This window comes from Pelobates fuscus, chromosome 5 (assembly GCF_036172605.1).
Source record: "Pelobates fuscus isolate aPelFus1 chromosome 5, aPelFus1.pri, whole genome shotgun sequence".
Taxonomy (NCBI): Eukaryota; Metazoa; Chordata; class Amphibia; order Anura; family Pelobatidae; genus Pelobates; species Pelobates fuscus.
Window position 1 is genome coordinate 111,453,246 of NC_086321.1, and position 14,028 is coordinate 111,467,273.

Here is a 14,028-nt window from a genome sequence, read left to right on the forward strand (position 1 = left end):
TAGCACTCCATAATTGGTGTACTGAGTGCCAACCTAAGGGGCCCTGTATTTCTAATCATAGAGTGTACCTGCTCTAAATAGGCCCATCTTAATGAAGTGGTTTAATGAGTAGATACTGTCATTTCTATGTACCATTTGCAAGTAATACAATTTTTTTTTTATATGTTACAGTGCCTATTCAATCATGAAGCTACTAGGTCTTAAGGGCTTCGAACTAAAGCAGATTCAGTAATTAAATGTTCGACAATATCATGGAAGTATACTGACATCAGATGCTGGGTACATGACAATTATTCTCATTGGATTCCGTGCTTTCCATAGAGAAACATTATTCATTAGGTAGGTGGAGTGCAATGATAGCTGTACATGTCTGAAACCTTCTCTATAGTGAATATATCAAGCTTGGTGACTCCACAGTAGGATGAGCAGCTGCAGTAAGATGTTTGCCTTGGTGCTGGGCTACAGGTTATTTCTTTTTTTTTTTTCTTGCTTGTGATGTATAAGGTTTTTAAAAAGCGGGGACTATAAAATCTAAATTAATAAAAGAACAAAAGGAACCAAAAAAGGTTTGTTTTTTATTAGACTGTTTCTTTAATATTCAAAATATCCTGCTGCTTTTTCTTTGGTTGAAGAATTATGGGAATTCAGAGTAAATCCACTGTGAATTTCAAATATAAGGCCATAACAGCTGCTCCAAATCAAGCTCTGCTTCAAGGTTGGCTATTTTGGTCTAAAATTTGAATTCCTGACAACTTTATCTTTAGTAGATAACCCTGACAGAATGGTGGCATTTTCTGTTCACGCCTAACAATATAGATTGTGAATCCTGTGGCATTGGTCACATGCCTTTTGTGTTATGTTTTATAGTATTTGAAGCTGAAAGTAAAGATGTTGGTGACATCTATACTACAGGAGATATCATCCACAGCTAGACTGACTTGACTGCTGACAAGAACCCAACCACCCGTTGCCCAATAAACACACAAGAACAACATGATTTGGGTAAGGGCAACGGCCAAAGTTTTATTGATAACTTTAATTGCCAGCATCTTAACTCTGTCAGCTGTTGGGGTGTTTCACCAACAGACAGCTCTATCCTGTATATACTGAGTCCGGAGCAGCCTGCCCCCGCCATCAGCTCTCAGCAGGCTGCAACTCCCCAAGCCGACTGGGCACCTTCTTCCACTTCTGACTGCGCTGGCCAGGACTACCGCGAGCTGTGACAAAACAAAGAAAACAACCGCACCCACAACCTCCAAAACAGACAGACATACTTGCATCTCTAGGGTGCGCGGGTGGGAAAAGTTAGCTTAGCTTTACACTTCGGCCAGGAGACTGGTGAGTTCCCTCCCCCTTCACCCCTTTTTATGTCCCTAAGTTGAAACATAGTGTTCCCCTTAATGCCATTCCCTTATCCCTGTCATCAGTCCTATCCTCCCTTCCTTATCTTTCCAGGGAGGCTCTAAGGGGTGGGACAAAGAACACACATTTAGTACAATTCCATGATGAACAGCAATGTATCAATGTGGTAACTGTGGCTATGCTGAGGGTAAAAGGAGTTGTGGAGTTTGGATTATCGTTGTATAATAATGCGGTGTATCATAGAGTGTGCTTTTAATGGAATCTTTTAATCCCACAGAATATTCAGTAAAGATAGGATTGTGAAAGTTAAAGTGAAACTTGCCTCATAATCTATTAAAGGTCTGAGCGGAGGTCAGGAAATTGTACTGTTTAAGGATAGAGACAAATGAAAAAAGTAAAAAACCAAAACAAAAAAATGCTGTTTGATTTGTAACACGGCTAGTGTCTCGTGGATCTTTTTTGTTTATAATGTAAACACTGGCACAGGCTATTCACTAAAATGGGAATTGCCAGGAATTCAAAGTGAATTCAATGCAAATGTCATTCATTGGGATCGTTATTTTTTATTAGGGTGGGTGAGGGTTAAGGAATCAGAGCTATTCAAGGGAAACTCCAGGCAACAAGAAAACGTTAATGCATTTGATAGATTTTGGCCTCATTAATATGCTGCATTTTTTTTACATGCTCAAATCTTTATAGTTTTTGCACAAAACAAATAAATGTTTTACAGAACACTGCACTTTAAGCCTGCCTCATGGGTCACACCCCTCATGCCTGAAAGACTTCCTTCAAAGGTATGCACACCGTCTCAGCCTCAACAGCACGAAGTGAGCTGCTTTTAATTCACAACCTGGCTGCAGACAGTCAGAGAAACTGCAAGCAAGTAGTGATATCCTTAATATATGTCTACTCTTTTTTTAAATGTAGGCTATTTAGTTATTCAGATCATTCAGTGCTGTGATAGGCTGAGCTGCGTACATACCTGTTTGGTAAGGAAGTATTTTTCTGGAGTGAGGGGGTGTGGCTAAAGAGGCAGGCTTATGGTTTAGCAAAAATAAATGTTTTTATTTATTTTTTCTGTGCAAACCATACAGCATATTAATCAGGCCAAAACCTGTCAATGAATTAAAGTTGTATTGGTGCCCATTTAGTATCATATATTGACGTGATATTGTGCAATCCCTTAGCATGGCACTGATAGGATTACAGTAAGGTTTTAATAGCTCAGGAAATATGTGAGAAATATGATCCCTCGTGTCCCAAAGCTGGGAGGTATGTCAACATGATTAACCAAATCACTACAAATATGGTTTGTGTGTAAATGTGAGCTGATGAGTTGAGTATCAAGTATGTTGGAACTGTGGTGACTGACTTAATAAGGGGGGTGCATTAATCTTCAAAGCGCCCATTATTAGATTGGTGCACGCTGTGTGTAATGAAAAGCTACATGAGAAAATGTTTAGTGCAAATCAACCATGGAAGTTCATATGCTCTGGTGTCATACATTCCGTGCATGGCTATTGTTTGACCTTCGAGGCGGTCATTGTAGAGCGCTCAAAAGGTAGATCCCCGGATGTTTTAGAACTACAACTCCCATGATGCCTTGCATGCCTTTAGAATAGCAAAGCATCATGGAAGCAGTAGTTTAAAAACATCTGGGGATCTACCTTTTTGGCATCATGGTGTAGTGGGACTAAATAACTGGTTGTTTTTGTGTTTTGTTTTTTCATATTCGTTTGGGGGCTCTGGTACACGAGCACCACACAGTCAGTCTCCCAGTTATGTGATTTCCTTGATGTTACTGTCCCACTATTTAGGATTCATTTGACAACCCATCAAAGATTTTTTTTTTTTTTCCCTCATACACCAATGTCTGTAATGGGTTATTGACTCCAGTGTCCACTAATGCAGTCATGCTCAGATTTAATGAATAAAAAATAAAATAAAATACAGCACTCAGTGGGTAGACCAAAAAACAGTGTTAGTTTTAGTATCACTCACAATTCCTAGATTTTACTATTAACATGACGTAAAGTCATGATTTTATTAAAGACACGGAGGCGAGTATTATGCTTCTCTTTCTTTAATTCTCCCTCAGCAGCGAAGAGAGATATATGCAAAAGAGATAAAAAAGAACAAATAACATTAGCATATTGACAGTGCTATCATGGGTATCCACCCCCTTAGTATATAAGGTGTAGCACTTCCTGCTTCTTCCTCTTTCTTCCGCGATCCGAAGACCAGATCCATAACTGAACGATAAACTTGGCCCGAACAGGAACAGTGGGCGGTAGTCAAAATTCCATTCTTTGAGGATGGACTGTAGAACTTTGTATCGGCACTTCGACACCTTGACAGTATAATTCAGGCTAAAATGAAAGGAGAAAAATATGGTAATATTCGGCTGGTAACTGGTTGTATCATGTATCCCCACAAAGGTTATAACTTAATGTGTACAGAATTGTTGTCATGTCGTCAAACTTAAGATATCTATAATATTATGTCCACTAGTATCATGTTAGAGCCACTTACCTGAGGGATGTATGAAACCTGCAATAAGGTAATCTGAACTTAAGGTTACATCCGCTCTGTGGTCGATATCCGTGTGAAATCCAATCCCTCCACCCAGGGAGGGCGGGAAGGAAATAAGACTCGCCTCGTGTCTTTAATAAAATCATGACTTTACGTCATGTTAATAGTAAAATCTAGGAATTTTATTAAAGACACGGAGGCTCCTATTATGCTCTTTCAAAGCTGAGCAATAACTCTTTCCGAAAAATGTTGGATTGGTTTAAAGTAGAAATTCCGGAATGTGGATTCCGTAGACCAATCTGCGGCCTTCAGGATATCTTCTAATCGACATCCTATCGTCGATACTTTAGAAGCCATAGCGCCTCTCACCGAGTGGGCTGAAAAAACTGTTACGTCTATCCCGGCTGAAGCTAATAACCACTTGGCCCAACGGGCAAGCGTAGGTGTAGATACCGGGAGGTGCGGTTTCCTTAGTGAAATAAACAATGGGCCTTCGTTTGATGGTCGGAGGGAAGAAGTACGGGATTCGTATTCTTTCAAGCACAGTATTGGGCACAGCTTCAGTTGGTTCGGGAGGCGTGGATAGAAGACTTGTTTAGTCGCTGATTTAGTTCTTCGCGAAATATCAAATGACACTCCCTCCGGAGTGAATGTGCGGGCTTGCCAGTCTAAGGCTCGTACATCTGATACTCGTTTACAGGATAGTAAGCATAAAATCATGAGCAATTTAGCAGACAAATGTTTAAGTGAGAGTGCCGTGTTGTCAGGCCACTCTTCTAAGAACTTGAACACAATGTCGACATCCCAAAAGGACCCGTATCTGGATTTTGGAGGGCGTGCAAAACTTATGCCTTTGAGTAGGCGACAGATCAGGGGGTTCTGTCCGAGAGGACTTCCGTCCACATTATCATGACCTGCCGAGATAGCCGATCTGTAGATGTTGACTGTACGGAACGCCTTGCCCGATTCGAATAATTGAGTGAGGAAGTCTAGTACCGTCTTCACAGGAGCTGATATGGGATCCACTGATTTTTCCAGGCACCAATCGGACCAAGCTCTCCATGCCGTAGCATATGTGCGCCGTGTTCCTGGTGCCCATGCGTTCGCCAAGAGTTGGGTAGTTGTTCTCGAAGCGCCACTTCCTTGTGCCCCATTGGAATTGTAGTAGATTCCTGTGTGTTGGAGTTATCAGGATTGTGAGATACGCATCTTGCAGATCGAGTTTCACCATCCAGTCTCCTGGGAGAAGGAGGTCTCGGAGGCAGTGTATGCCCTCCATTTTGAAATGATGATATTGGATAAAGGCATTGAGGGGTCTTAGGTTGATAACCGGGCGGACACCCCCGCCTTTCTTTGGTACCAAAAACAGGTTGCTTACAAAACCTGGGGTATCTAGAGGGATTTCCTCTATGGCATTTTTGTTGTGAAGGACCTCTATCTCTGCGGAGATGAGGTCGCGGTGGGACTGTGGCATGTGTGGTACCCGTGGAGGGGAATCCTGAAAGGGAAGACCCGTCAGTTCTAGGTGGTAACCCTCTACAGTCTGTAACACCCAGCTGTCGGATGTGATTGTGGCCCAAGTCTGTGAGAACAAAGCCAATCTGCCCCCCACATTTATATGGGAAAAATTGGGAAAAATCGTACTCACCATAAGGGCGTTTTCCTGGGGTTGTTCCTCGGCCGCCGCGGGCATTCCAAGCTCTTCCTCGAGAGGGGAAGAATGGTGTATAGGAACGTTCCTGGCTTTGCCTCTGTGTGTTGAAGGAGCCTCTGCCCGGTCTAGAGAAACCTCGGGGGTTGCAGCCGGGTAGACAGCTCCTACCTCTCCCGGCCCCACCGAAAACCTTTTGGTGGAAGACCCTTTTAATAGATGATTGGGCTTTATCAAGGGCTGTGAAGGTTTTTACATAGGAGCCCAGATCTTTGACGAAGGAGTCGCCAAATAACAGACCCTTAGCTGCGGCCCCTGGTTCAGAGGAGGCCATGCTAGCCAGTTTTGGCTCAATTTTTAGCAGGATAGCCTTCCTGCGCTCCGTAGACATGGCAGTATTGGCGTTGCCGATCATGCAGACCAAGCGTTGGAGCCAGCCAAATGCCACCTCAAAGTCTAATGGTGCCTCACCCGACTGAGCCGCCTCCAGCATTTCATAACGTTTCGTAACTGGACCCAGGGTGTCGAGGAACTTGTCCTGACAGTTACGGAGGGAATAGTCCAGTCCCCTCTTAGGTTTCCAGCCTGTCTTGGCCAGAAACTGGGCTATCTGGGGGTCTACTTCTGGGGTTTTTGCCACAGCATCAGGAATTATGGGTCGGGGTTCCCACTCAGCAGAGCGTGGGTGTCTCAGGTTGTCTGGATCGAAAAGCGGAACCTCTTTAGGGTCGCGTTCAGTATCTGCCCCGGGTGCCCCTGAATGTGCCAAGGCACGTATTGGTGCTAAGGGGAATTGTTTTCCCTGGAGGCTTTCGCCCTCTGAGAGCTCGTCCTCGTACGGATCTGAGTACGGGACATCAGACCCCTCATCCCCCTCCTCGTCTGAGTCAGACATTATATCTTGGGCTCTTGCCCGTTTCCAGTCTCTGGTAGCCGTAGCTCTCCCAGAAGCTCTACTGCGCGGTTGTTGCGCGCCATCTTGGACAGCCTGAGGCATGTCAATCAGAGCAGGTTCAACCTGCGTGGGGGGGTCCTGTGAGTGCTTGCGTTTGCCTAATGACTTGCGCCCCGGTAATGTCCCTTCAGGGGGGGCCTGGGTCAAGGCCGGGGTAGTGTGAGGCTGTACTTGCCTGAGTGCGAGTGCAATGGAGTCCGAGATGGTAGAGGACATAGCGCCCATGGCCGATGATATGGCCTTAGAGATAGAGTTGGACATGGTGGTGTCCAGAAGGCATTGGAATTCTTCTGAGCCCATAAGTCCAGGGTCAACCTGGGGGTCAGGATTAGTGTAGGGCATAGGTGGGCTAAGTTTGCCAGGGAATTTATCACCAGAATGCATGATGGCTACTGAGTGCAAGTGAGAAAAAATAAATGAAAATCTAAATGACAGGCAGTATCAGGATTGATTAACCCAGATACAGGATGGGAAATGACAGTGAAATGGAGGGTAATTCCAAGGCAGAAAGGGTAGGAGTACCGTCTTCAAGGAGAGAGTAATGATAATCAGCGTGTGAGGGACCAAAACCGCGATACACGTTTCATAAAATGGCCGCCGCCTTGATCGGCGACCAGAAACCAAAAAGATGGCCGCCGCGAGCAAACTGCGCATGCGCGCCGTTCGCGAGCGGCGGGAGCAAAAGAAAACGAAACCGCCGTGTGGACAAAAGTAGTTCTGGCCGGCAGTAGAGAAAAAAGTGCCGGGAAGCGCGGCGGGGGTGTTAGACGAGCCCCGCCGGCGAAACCCGGTAGAGTGTGACCGGGTGGGAAAGCCCCACCCGGAGGGGGGGGTGAGGGAATAGAAAACCAGCAAAACCCAGAGGATGAACTGAGGGTAGCCCGGTCACACAGTGAAAAGGGGAACACAGTAATACAAGGTAAATAAATAAGTCAATAAATAAGAAGATAAGTAGATAAATAAATAAGCAAATAAGGTGGGATAAAAGGGATAACAGAAGGGAATATCCCCACAGCAGAGTAAATAGCACAATATACAACAAACTAATCCCACCAGAGCACACCATAAAAAAATTAGAGTGTACTTATCTGAGGGAGCAGCGAAGAAAGAGGAAGAAGCAGGAAGTGCTACACCTTATATACTAAGGGGGTGGATACCCATGATAGCACTGTCAATATGCTAATGTTATTTGTTCTTTTTTATCTCTTTTGCATATATCTCTCTTCGCTGCTGAGGGAGAATTAAATAAAGAGAAGCATAATAGGAGCCTCCGTGTCTTTAATAAAATCCAGGCCGAGTAGAGTAGAATCTAATTTGGGCATCGATTGCACATGGATAGTATTGAAAACTGAATGAATGAAAGTAAAAGATTGACAAGCGATGACCTAATGACAACCATGTAACTATTAAAGTACTTTATACAGAGAGAGAAAAAAAGATTGACAAGAGAAGAGTTGAGGACACAGATGTGATCTTTTAAGAAACACCAGTTAAGTGGAGAATAAAAGGTAATGAGTACATGGTGAAAGTAGGTGGCACAGAAGAAACTATTTGAAAAGAACATGGTGTACTAATCAATAAAAATAGGGAATAATTTACATAATAATATCGTATAGTGTAGAAGTTAAAAACCCTTAGTTGCAGGATAAAGATAATTAGAACAGAAACTATTAATCAATATTGGAACTAACATAATATTTCACAGACCCAATTAGCAACGAGACAAGATAAGAAGGAAAGAAGCGGCAGACAGCATTTAAGGTGTTTGTTTTCAGACATAGGAGCTTTGTAAAACTAGATTTGTTTATATAAGTAAAAATAACTTTTATGTAGTATTTAAAGGGACACTCCAGGCACCCAGACCACTTCTGCCCATTGGAGTGGTCTGGGTGCCATCTCCCACTACTCTTAACCCTGTAGTTTTTTTTTTTTATAAACTGCAATAATTACCTTGCAGGGTTAACTCCACCTCTAGTGACTGTCTACTAGACAGCCACTAGAGGGCACTTTATCCTTCATAGCACAGAAAACCTGTGCTAGAGCGTTGCTGGACGTCCTCACGCTGTGTGAGGACCTCCAGCGTTGATCATTTCCCCATAGGAAAGCATTGAAAAGCATTTTCAATGCTTTCCTATGGGGCGCTCTAATGCGCATGCGCGGCATTGCTGCGCATGCGCATTAGGTCTCCCCGGCCGGTGGGCGGGATCAGCCTCACCCACCGGCCGACGCAATCACTGGGAGGAGCGGCGGTGGAGGAAGAAGCAGTGATGAGGGACATCGTCGCTGCCTCTGGTAAGTTACTGAAGGAGTTTTCACCCCGTCAGCAACCGGGGATTGGGTGGTGGGAGGGAGAGGGGACCTGCGGTGCCAAGAAAACAATGGAGTTTCCCTTTAAAAAAAAGAAACATCCTACTTTTTTGAACTTTTGTAGCCCCGACCTAGCAAGACCTGACTAGGAGAGGTGGAGCTCAATTGCCCCGGGTGGCTAGCAGGTCCTGTATCCCACCCTTTGGACTGATGGAGTTATCCTGGTACCCAGAGCAACATTATATGACACTTATCTGCAGATTGACACAATATCACAAGGCACTGTCTTTACCTCAAGATGGCGAGAGTCCTCAAGCACTATTCAGGGTCAGCAACAGATCCGCTCTTAAGCTGGAGGGAGGTCTTCTGTACCAAGTTCGACCGCATCTGTGCACAATTCTGGAAAGAAATTAAGGCAGGAGCACTGAAAACTGCTTCAGCTGACAGGCATCTGCTCTCTGATGACACCGGGGCCTCATACCCAGAGCACCGACCACACACCTTGGGGACTCCACTTAATGCCCGGACATTGCCTCGAAAATCAAGGTCAGCAGACATTGCGCTGTAGTTCCAGTTAAGGTTTGGAGCTAAAGGGGCGGGAAACTGTGACTACTTCGGATAGAGACCAGCAATGATACTTGTGACCGAGCGCCTGCAGGCCTTCCAGAGCACAGGCATCGGCTGACTCTATACATCAGAGACACGACCCTTTAATTCTTTCATCTGAAACCCTGATAATATACTAATATAATAGTGGAATTTATGTTGTTGCATGGTGTTACAACATGCTCCTCTTAGAGCAGTGGTCCTATATCTTAAGCTTTTGTCACACACATTTTTCATTCAACTGGTAATCCGATGTCTGGCTAACTCAGCTTGATACCTGTATGTCCTGCTAGATAATGTTGTTTTTCTCTCTAAAATGAGCAGTAACATACCATGTCTATTGAAGCCTGTTCAACTTCTAGTTAGTACAGCTCTAATAGTTTAGCCTACGTTTCCAGTTAAGACATGTGATTCCTTGTTTTGTTATTTTTCACACAAAAAAAAATATAAGGTAACGCCAATCTATTGTACACTGCTATAACATCCACGTGCATTTTCATGTTGTATCTAATCTTGCCTGTAATGTCTTAACCTTTACCTCAATACAATATATATTTTTAAAAAGGCCAAAAGAATAATAATAAAGTCTGTATGTGTTAGTTGTTTTGAGAGTAGAAAACTAAACATTACTCTGTAGTGAATGAAATGGGCTACTTAAATACTCTTTGAAAGGAGGGGGAGGGGAGGGGTAATGCATGTATGTGGCTCTCAGCTAACCCTGATTGATCTATATTTACACTGTCCTTGACGTTGTACTGTGATAAAATCAGCTTTGGTTTGCATATGTTTCAGTGGAACAATGATTCAATTTTATTAAAACAAAAAAATTTGTATGAAGCTATCACTATTTCAGATCGAAAGAGGACATAAGCCCACTACTATGGAAAAAAATAAAGCTTCACGGTTATTCTATGTTAACGCATTTCACAAGTGTTATTGCAATTTTATTTTTCATGTTCACTTTTCTGGATATTTGTTGCATCTGTGTAACTTAAAGGGACACTCCAGGCACCAAAACAACTTAATCTAAATTAAGTTGTGCTGGTGCCATGAGGCCCATGGAGGTACTCTTACCTAAAGGAGTTAAATCATTCTCAAATGGTTTAACCACTTAGTTGCCTCTTTCCCCTCATGGCTTTCGGCTTCTAAATTTTCACATACAGGATGCGCAGTGTGCTCAGGCACGAGCGCCACTGGCTGGAAGTGGTCAGCTGAATTTGCTCATAGTCAATCAGTGACTGCTTATTCACTAAACTGGCTTGCAAAGAAACTTACCTTTTGCAGGCCCGTTTAGTGAATTAGAAGTCACTGATTGGCTGAGAGTGTACCTTTAAGTAATTGATCCTAAAACTAATTTGCTGTGCTTTAGATATAGATATTGTCTGCTTTATCTATAATCAACTCAACCCTCATGGGAGTTGTAGTTGTCCAACATTTGGGAGAATCTACCTTTTGGGCACCCATGTTGTATAGAGAACGGTCTTTTCCCCCACCTTGGTAAAAACATAATTTACTGGGCTAAGGAACATATTCATATCAGGTTGCTAGCAGTACTATCTACCCATGGGCAAATTTGTGTTCTGGTATTTTGTTTCCTAGAATGTAACATTAAGGCATGCTTATGGACTATCAAGCATGGTATCTTGGTTTCTACCATAATAATAATGATGATATGCAATGCTATAAAATACAAAGAAACAAAACGACATTTACACTTGTAATTTTATTTTCATGGTCCGTTTGTGTGAATGAATGAACATTTTATATTGAACATTGTTGTGGTTATGATGCCAGGATTACCCTGGTGGTATGGAAGTAAACTTGTTCAATGGTTTTCCACTTACTTGGGACCCATGAGGCCCTGGGGCTCACAGAATGGCAGCTTACCACATTCAGCTTCTGCCGACGTACACAAGTCAAATGCTATCGCTGCTGTTCATAGATTGGCAGTTAGGCTGAACAGCCTCAGCCAATGAATAAACCTTTCTGCTTAGAATACATACACAATTAAAATGAGCAAGCCCAGAACTCTTCTTCAGGGCTGGCCAATGGAAGCTGGCGTGAAATCTCAATATGTGCAACTTCTCATGCTGAAAATCCTTGTGTCATGACCACTTTAAAACATGGAGGAGCTAGGTATGCTGCTTGGAATAATGATTTAGGTCTGAAGATTCAGTGTGGATACACATGTAATGATTCTTAACTTTAGCCATATGTACTATAGCAAGCAGGCCCCCTAGTGGGGATCCCTTAAAAATGTTTGTACAAATTAAAATATAAAAGGTTCTAAAGTTCTAACATTAAATGGTTTGTATGGCTCTTGTCTTGAAGCAACTCAAGGAATGCAACTAAAACATTACAGCAAATGGGAGAGGGTTAGTACATCTAGACAACTTCCATTGTCACACAGACTAAGTAAGAGAAGGGATGACACACACAAAAAAGCCACTGTGACATGTCTTACAGTGAAAAAGAGACAAATGTTGGCAACCAGAGGTAAGTGGACACAGAAAGAAATTAGAGAGCCTGACAGAATATGAGCTTTGCACCAGAAATACATTATGTATAAGAAGTGGTCTCACAGAGATGGTGAAAACACTAGAACAGCAGACACAGTATGTCCATGTGGATAAATCGGAGTTCCATAAAGAGAACGATCTGCAACCCACAACATATCAACTGAAAATGGGATTTACAGCTCTATAGAAAGACCCCTTAATACCAAACTTATTACAGAGCTGAAAGGGGAAATTGTGGTACCATGTTAACCTTTAGAGCACATAAAGCATAATACTGTCAGGAGAAACGTAAATTTGATATTTTTATTAGGTAACTTGGAAAGTGCTGCTTGTAAGCTTGCAGGAAACCACGGTGCACTCACACAGCTTAGTCCAACTGTAAGGGGTAAAATCAAAATGACTAATGGAATGGTGGAGGGAGGAAGGAAATTAACCAAATGTTGACTGCTGGTGCATTTTCATCTGTAGGCTGCATTAGCGATATTGCGATTTAAAAACTTTGCAAATTGTTACCATATTTTTTTATTTTTTACAATCTTTATTTTCCATTTTGCGTGTTACATATATAGTAAAGAGCATGGTACAGAACAACAAAGTCAGGGAACATGTTTACAATAGTACATCTCAACTATCAGTAGACATTTGGTTATAAACAGACCGCATGTCAGTTTGGTTGGAAAATTAAATAAGATATTTCAAACAGCGTCAACAATTCTTGAAGGTATAACAATATGTGTTGCTATGATGGGAGGTGCAGGAATGTATCTCGTCACCTGTGTAAACCTACCGGGTTTACAATCGGGGACGTCTGATGTCGTTTAGGTAATTTAGAGACACGGTTTTATGTGTTTACCCTTCTAAGCGTATCTTTACCCTTCGTGCCGTGTCTTCCTATGTTCCCTGCATGATTGCTGGATTTTCCTTATCTTCTTTGTATCTTTTGACCTATATATTATCGTGTACATGTCAAAGCAGCCGTAGCGGGGAACACTCCTTGGATATACAGCGCTAAAGTTAGCCAACATTTATTTCCCAGTCAGGCCTTCTGATTGCATGGGTGAGAACCAGGTGTGCTGGTGTAGATACGGTTAGCAATTACTGTGGGTGTGCATTTGTCTGGAGAAATATTTGCCTGTTGAACTATACTGTCAATCAGATGCGTGAACCCGTTGGGTACCGGTGGAGGTAGTCAGGTGGTGCTTTGCTGTACAGGTGACCTCGCGTTATCTGATCTCAGTTCCCTGCGAGGCATATTACGCCTTACGTCTTGTGTGTATAGGTAAATGTGTCCCTATTGCGGGCCTGTCTGAGTTAGTCGTTGGGGGTATCGTCCGTCGTCCAGTCCTGGAGGGGTGTGTGGGGTGGGAGGGGTTGGGGAGGTGGGTAGTTGGTGAGGTTAGCTTTGTACGTGACGGCTTTCTGTGATCCTCTGGGGTGTCCCATTAAGATTAGTGGGTCTGTTGGCTAGGTATGTTTCCCAGGGATACCAGGTCAGTGCACATTGCTCCTGTCTACCATAGAGGTCTGCCATTAGGGATTCCATTGCGTGGATTTCCTCCACCTTTGTCACCCATTGCTGGAGGGTAGGCGCCCCCCTCTGCTTCCACAATGCCGGGATAAGGGACTTGGCTGGTTACCATATTTTTAACACTTATTTATATGAAGACATGGCATTTGATAGATCACAATACCAAAGCATTTCCACTTGATATGTACTAAAAACAAGCCACTGAAATGTTCACTCACAATCCAAGAGTACCTTCATTTTTTTTAAAACAAAACGGCTATTCATTAAAGTGTGAATTCAAAGTGAATTTCCCATTTTAGGCTGAAATTGCTGAATTGAAAACATAGTTCACTTGGCCAGTCCGACAATCCCATATTTACTAATTCTTATTCGTGGTTTTCTCGCTCCTCCGACACTGATCACTTTGTTTACAAGACTCTGGAAGAATAGGGTTTGTGATTTCAAATTTCATTCTTCCTAATTTTGTCTGGTTTTAATCGGATTTTTATCTGTCCTACTGTAGCTTTCACTTTGGTATTATAACAGGCTTAAAATTACATGTGTCTTTTGTAAAACTTCCAACTTGATA